This window comes from Lepisma saccharinum, chromosome 18 (genome assembly GCF_977018435.1).
Source record: "Lepisma saccharinum chromosome 18, izLepSacc3.1, whole genome shotgun sequence".
NCBI classification, from domain to species: Eukaryota; Metazoa; Arthropoda; class Insecta; order Zygentoma; family Lepismatidae; genus Lepisma; species Lepisma saccharinum.
Genome location: NC_139246.1, coordinates 27,072,289 through 27,080,193, shown reverse-complemented (window position 1 = coordinate 27,080,193; position 7,905 = coordinate 27,072,289). Strand labels below are relative to the sequence as shown.

The 7,905-nt window shown below is 35.1% G+C and overlaps 1 long non-coding RNA gene across 1 annotated transcript; it reads right to left on the bottom strand.

The window, feature by feature from the left end:
* Positions 1–2,571: 2,571 nt before the first annotated feature.
* On the bottom strand, positions 2,572–4,825 carry LOC146002683 (uncharacterized). Its single transcript, XR_014443736.1, has 3 exons — positions 4,790–4,825; positions 2,862–2,873; positions 2,572–2,607 (listed from the first exon to the last, which is right to left on the bottom strand). It is a non-coding gene; the product is annotated as an uncharacterized LOC146002683 (long non-coding RNA).
* Between the last annotated feature and the right edge of the window lie 3,080 nt (positions 4,826–7,905).

The following is a 7,905-nucleotide window of genomic DNA, read 5'->3' as shown; positions in this document are numbered from 1 at the left end:
CTAAAATAAATAAAAACATGTGATAAATTTTCATAAAATTGCCGAATATATTGTCATATGAGAAGTAGGGAAATGTAACTCCAAAAATGCAGTTTTCAGTTTTGTTTAAATAAAATAAGTTTTAATAAACTTAAATAAAATATGAAAATAAACTCTAAAGAGCTCTGTTTGGAGTTAGCAACATATTTCCACTTCTAATCCTTAGCAGTATGGAGTGTTGAGTCATGTATCCTCAATTTACTGACCAATTTTTAAGATTTAGACATATTCTTAAGGATACATTGTTACCTCTCTCCTGTAAATTCAATAAATTGAAGTTACGTGTGTCTGGTAACTATATGCAACGGTATAGCGTACATTAAAAGAAAGTCAAAGCATGGAATTAAGTACACATTGCTTTTACTTTTTTCTTTACAATATCTGGTAGTTATTATTAACATTTTAACTAACTCTCTAACCTTCTTAAACCCAAATGTTTATGGCTGCAGTAACACAGGCCTTAAATCTGTCCCTATCCTGAGCAAGATCTGTCCACTCTTTTCCATTCCTACCAATTTCCTTTAGGTCCATTTCAACGTTATCTCTCCATATTCGTCTAGGCCTTCCTACATTTTATACATATAAATGAAATATTAACAAAGATGGTATATTTTTCTTGTGAATATCAAAATCATCATAGTTGAATCACAAAGAATAAAATATACAGGGTGGAACCAAACTCTATGGACAAACTTTCGCAGGTTGTTCAGGGAGGCTGAGTGTTTTGATATTATGAACCCATGGTGCCCTGTACCTTATTACAGAGTAATGTGATGTTGATGTGTTATACTTGTATTATGTCCTTTGGTTCTGATAGATTACAGAGGAAAATTCATCAACTACTCATCACCTTCTGTACTATCTAAGATAGCAACACAAACAATACAAAATATTACATGAGTAAAAAAAGGACAAAACTTGTACTTGTGTATGTACTGTTTCTTTAAAGCAGATGTTTAGAATGTCGACCGCCATGATCACGACAAACTGTACATTGACACAGCATGGACTATCACACATGCTCTAATATCCCAGGAGATTGACACACATCTTCAGCAGCCGTGATGATCCTGGCAACCAGGTCCATGGGAGTGGCATTGGAGTCTCGTACACTAAACTCTTCACATGACCCCAGAAGAAACATATGGAAAGGTAGTTTAGCTCGAGAAATTAAACAAATTTCATGTAGACATACACAAAGGTAGTAGAGTTTGAACACACAAAAGAAATAAATACTATTAGTCTGTATTAAGGAACCAGAGACCATGGGTTCCTCATATCAAAACACTCAGACAACATACCTGAACAGCCTGTGAAAATTTGTCGGTAGAGTTCGGTCCCACTCTCGTATATACATATGTACAGTATATTGAATGCAACAAAAAATTGTTACAAAAAACAAACCCACTCACTCACACACACCCTGATTTTACATTTACCTGCATTATTCAATCAACTGTCATGGTTCCAATAGATTACAATGTTATACATTTTTCTGGATTTTACAGTTTCCCACATTTTAAGCTTTTTTGTCTTCATCCTCTGAAAGAAAACAACCTGGATGTGTGTGTGTATAACAGATCTTTCTTCAAAGAAATGAATGCCTTATTAAAAACATAAGTACGAGTTTGCCATATACAGCTCACCACATATGATCATGGACGTCCGCAGGATTTTTTTCAGGGAGGGGCAAGGAACGTATTTTTTTCCAGGGGGGGCCAACATGGCATATTTTCCCCAATAATAGTGTTCATCCCTCAAAAAACATTGCTTAAATTTGAATTTATCATGTTCATGCAATAATTAACCCACATTATTGTGGCTGAAATTAAATTATATGTGTGAAATATGTAATTTTTGGTTGACTTTCGTTTTCCAGGGGGGGCCACGGCCCCCCATTGCCCCCCCCTTCCGGACGCCCATGCATATGATGTCCTATGGATCTGTATACACTGCACACAGTGGAGAATCATGTGACTATGATAGCCAATCCAAGTCACTTGTATTGAAGCTGCTCATAGCAAAGGCTTGGCCACCAGGAATTTTGGCAACCTCTCTAGCCTGTCTCCTGTAGAATTTCTCTTTCTGCCTGTGCAGACATCGGTCATCATATGTGGCAACATTTATGGTGTAATATAAAATACTGAATGTGGAAAAGCAACTTACATGCAACAGGTTCTATTCCAGCATGGTAAAGGACATGAAATAGACAATTAAAGAAATATTGATTATATTAATATGTTTTTCTAAATCCTTTTTCAATGTACTGAAAGATTTGCCATTGAAATTGTGTGTAGAATAGCCTTAAATATAAATTTTCTTTATATTGAAGCCTAGTTTCAATTATAAGATATAGCAATAAGGTTTAAATTCGCTTGTTTATTTTAGTTTCAAGATCAACTATGAAATATCCTCTTGCATTTAATTTAATTTAATTTTATTTACACCACATTTCAAGCTAATGCTGATTGCTTGCTAGTGATGGATTCACTGCAGAAACATTTTAAATAAATAAGAGATTGCCACACTTACCTTGTGTAATATTCAGGCAGTATAATGTTTGAGTAACTGTAAAATAGTTAAAACATGTAACAATGGTTGTAAATATGGAAATGAAATAATGGTTATGAACAATGACATCACAAATTTAAACATTACCCATTAGTAATACCACAATAGCTTAGACATCTAGAAAATAAGAGTTAAACTAAATGTTTGTTTCCATAATTGTTAAATTTAAAATATATTAATGATTTTGTGCTGTAAAATTTGTTTAAATGACACTAACTGAATTATCTTTAAATCTTAGAGAAAGTACTTACGTAGTGGAATGTCTTTGGGTAAGAAGTTTATTGTTCATGGAAAAGAGAATAGAAGAATATCAACATTATCCAAATAATTTGCACCTTAATTATTGAATTACTAACGTTTACAGTAACGTCTCTGTAATATTTTGGGCACACATACATAAGCTATAATACCCTTTTGCAATGGTCATTGTTGTGTCCATGCAAGTGAACTATCCAGTGTTTGAAGTGGAAATTTTTCGATTGTAGGGTATGCTTGGTCAAGTATGGGGATACATGAGGTGATGCTGTACATGAATTTTCTTCTCCCACACCACTTCGAGCACTGTAACTGTCAGTATTTAAAAAACTACCAGAGCTACAAATACAAATTTTGGTAAATTGATAGACCTACCAAATAATAGCTCACTGCAATGTAAATTAACTCAATTGACTCACCTGTCTGGTTCCGAGAGCCAGATCTAAAATGTCAATATCTGAGAAACTAGCGATTGTCAAGCTCTAAAATTTTGTGAGGTTTAAAACTTAACAAATGATAGTTTAAGAGCATAATATAGTATGCCAATTGGAGGACTGAGGTTGCAACCAATTAGTAGTATTGTCACTTCTCTTCATGAACATTCTTCATGTTGAGAAAAAAAGTTAAACAAAACTTTCTTTTCTGTTGTTCTGAAGAATTGTGTATTCATCATGATGCGTATATTTAGTTATGTAACTGAGAATTAATGAAAGGGCTTTGTACGTTAAGTGGTCGACTTTTGAGCTTGCCTCCAAAGCTCCCATGTTTGAATCCAAACCTGAGCATGGATGTTTTTTGTGAGTGTTCCTTCATAAATTTTGCTTAATCATCACGATTAACCAAAAGTAGCAGAAATGTGACTTCAAATAACAAAAATACAAATACAAGTTAAGGATTGAGTGAGAAAATACTTTAATGATTTACGTTAAACAGTGAATACCTGTTGCAGCTGACATTGTAGAAAAGAAGTACACTTTGTAGCATAAGATATTAGAGTGCACCTTCAACGATAAAACTAATGATATCCCCACTGCATTGAACTGTACTGTGATGGCATGTAGCGGGTTTGGAAGAAAGACCCACATGTTCTCCATCTTGGCTACAGTGGAGGTAATGACATCAGCACCATACTCCAGTTGCCTTTACTCCCAAGGTTGCCTCCAGAACATTGATTGGGGACTGGGTGATCCCCAGAGGCACTTTATACAGGGACATTGCCATGAGAATTCCCACCTGGGATCACCCACTCTGGGAATCGAACTTAGGTTTGGTACTCATATGCCCTACACAGCCCTCCATCATCAAAGGAACTAAATATACAGAGTAATCCAAAATGAGTGGTGTAACTTTACACAGTTACTATGAGGTTACTATTTATGATAGAAAATCAGACAAGGCATCAACATGAAGAAAAACTGTGGAAATTTTACTCACATTACAAAGATTCAACACGGGAACCACGTGTAATGAGGCAATCATCCAAACGATAATCAAGTACATGCTATGCACGAGACAGCAAGTCATTGTCCATAGTTTCGAAGACACTAACAATTCACAGTTGTAACTTTGGCAAATCTTTCGGAAGGGTGAAACATGTGCATTACTACCAAAACGCATGTGGAAATTTCTTTTCACCATTGTGAGAAAATCAGTTCTTGATAGCTCCAACACACAATACACCTTCTACTGGTCACTAGCCATCCTGGTGGAACAGCGGCAAAGCAGCATAAGCCCACTTAGTGAGAAGAAAACTTCCAGAGTTTTTCTTTATATTCAGGCCTTGTTTGATTTCCTATCATAAATAGTTACATCATAATAACTGTGTAAACTTGCACTGCACCATTCATTTTGAATTACCCTGTATATGTAATGAGAGGACAGGACAACATGACAATCATAATGCACAAAAATGTGAAGTATTTACCTTGATCAAATCTCATTGCTAGCAGTAGCTGAATAACTGTAACAGAGACAAAATTATTTAATATCATTTAGTCACTAATATATTTAAGCATGTCATAATTATACACTAGACTTGCACACTTTTGACGTGGCTGGCCATGTCTTGTGCACTTGCATACATGACTTTCGCCAATGTTTTGGGTTCCTCAATGCTCTCAATGCCTTTCAAAATATCGGAGTGTATTATTGGAGGAAGGGAAACGAGTAAATATGTTTGCTTATTTGAAAAGTTTAGAATATAACGTTTTGTGTGAATGGGCTCTAATATTCTATAAATATTCAAAATATTATTGTCTATTTTCTTAATAATAAATTGGGTAAGTAATATCCATTTCAAAATAGTTTGTTAGAAGTTTTGTGTAAACGAATTCAACTAATTGGAAAATCAATATTTACGTCTTTTGTCATTTTCACATTTTTTAACGTAATTGAAAAATAATTGTTTCCCCTCAAATTCCTACCTTGCCTCTGTAATAAATTCTGATGCTCATACTTTGAAATACGAAATTCAAGTACAACTCACTTACAGTAGTTTTCGAGGAGAAAATAAACTTTCTTTAAGTTCCCTAGAAACTGCTATTTCAATAGTCAACAACTCTAAAGAATTGTTTGTTGTACCTCTAAAGATTTAATTAAAATAACCACGATGTAGATATTTTCATGTTGAGTACCAACATCTATATCTGGACTGAATCTCATCGTGTAGATGTCACTCTTGTTTGAAGCACTTTTTCTAACCTACAGAGTGATCACAAAGTCCCATTACCCCCTATGTATTACATAGATGTTAGTGAGAACAAGGTCCCAACAGAAGGTTACTGCTCACGTTACGACCCAGATAGCATGTAAGTTAACTGCAAGTTAAATCAAATGTCGATTTAACTTGCAGTTAACTTACATGCTATCTGGGAGACAGTTGATGAACTTAAGGATGCTGTTCGACGTGCATTTACTGCCATCATGCCAGCAATGTTGAGGAGAATTTCCCATCATACATGGCGGAGAATCATACTCTGTTATGAAAACGATGGTGTACACACAGACACTCTGGACTAAATCATAACGAATAGTCACACTACCTCCGAGTTGTCCTCTGCCATGATCTCACATTAATACAATGCGACCATCTATGACGATGTGGACATGCGATAGGGGGTAATGGGACTTTGTGATCACTCCGTAGAGTTAGGGCCCCACATATTATCGATAACTGCCATTTTGGAGGTGATGTGATCAACACCACACTTCGGTTGTCTTTACCCCCAGGTACCCATTGATTTGAGGCTGGGTAAGCCCCAGAGCCACTTTGTGCGAGGACAAGGCCAGAAAAATGCCAACCTTAAATCACCTACTTTGGGAATCAAACCTTGGTCTCCCACGTGACAGTTAGATACCCTACCAATTAGACCAAGGTGCTCCACTGTGCCTCAGTTATTAGTGTATTTGTCTCATCACCATTTCATTTTGGGGCCTCTCCGATGGCGCAGTGGTAGCGTCGTCGCCTTGTAATCAAGGGGTCCCGGGTTCGATACCCAGTGGAGGCACAAGTGGTTCGGATTCCACTTGAAACTGTAGGTTCAGTCCCGATTAGCCTTACTGTGCATAAAGTTCACTTATAAAACAACAAATCAATCCATCAAACCATTTCATTTGTTCATAAGTCATTTTTGTCATCACGATTAACCCAACAGATAAGAAGGGAATACAAAATAGCCAAATTATAAATAAATAAGATAATCGTAGCAAAAAATAAATATTTAAAAATGTTCCAACTGAAATTATATTTGTACCTTGTGATTTAGCACACAGGAGATATAACATACTTCATAGAAATTTAATTCAAACCCAAGCCTCTGCCATACCTTGCTATTGCTCTACGAACTGAGCTACTGGGCCAATCCATTCACTTTTGCTGTTTTATGTCTGTGAAATTATCTGTGAGTATTACTGCAGTGTGATATGTTGCCTTTGAAACACTGATGATATAGACAGTGCCTAGAGTCTTACGATTATGCATATGCATGACATGGTTGTAGAAATGCATTTTTGCTTGGATATAAACATTTCTTATGTAACTGTCCCTTCAAAATGAATAGTACATTGAAATTTTAATTACCTGAAACTATTTTCTGTAATGAAGAATGCCGAACTTCATTAATTTGTAACCTAATGACTAACTTGTGCTATTGCATACTACTATACAATGAAATATATTATTTAACATGGCACATAACTATAAATTAATAATTATAATAATCTAACTAACTTTCTAGCCTTTTTAAAACCAAAGGTTTATAGCTGCAACAACACAGGCCTTCCATCTGTCCCTATCCTGAGCAAGATCTATCCACTCTCTTTCCATTCCTACCAATTTCCTTTAGGTCCATCTCAACGTTATCTCTCCATCTTCGTCTTCCTATTGGTCTCTTACCATCAGGTTTTCCAACAAGTATCCTGTAAACTCTTCTTTCCTCTCCCATTCGTACCACATGGTCTGCCTACCTAAGTCTTCTTGATTTAATTATCCTAATAATATCTGGACAGGAATACAAATTGTGCAGTTCTAAATTATGGAACCTTCTCCACTCAACTGTCTCCAAATATTTTTCTAAGGATTTTATTTTTAAATAGTCTCAATTTATGTTCCTCTTTGAATGTAAGGGTCTTTTCTTTTTTTTAATTTCTTAGATATTAAATGAGAAGATAAAAGTTTATGAAGAGAAAAGTAAAATGCATTTCCTGAATTAAGTCTGCTTTTTATTTCCTCTTTAATATCATTTTCATTTGTTAATATTACTCCTAAGTACTTGAATTTGGAAACTGGTAATTGTAATTAAGATTCAATTTTAAATATTTACGTATACATTGTGAAATTATCTAAATTCAGAAATATGTTCATTGAATCTGATGATTACAGCATTGTATAAGCAAATTACCCTGTACTTACGGAGATTATCATCTGACATGACATGTGGTGAACATGGAATAAAAATAGAAGAAATCTATTAGAGTTACACTTTCAACAAACAGAGAACAACATTTTAAAACTATTACTATACCTATAACATCTTCATGACT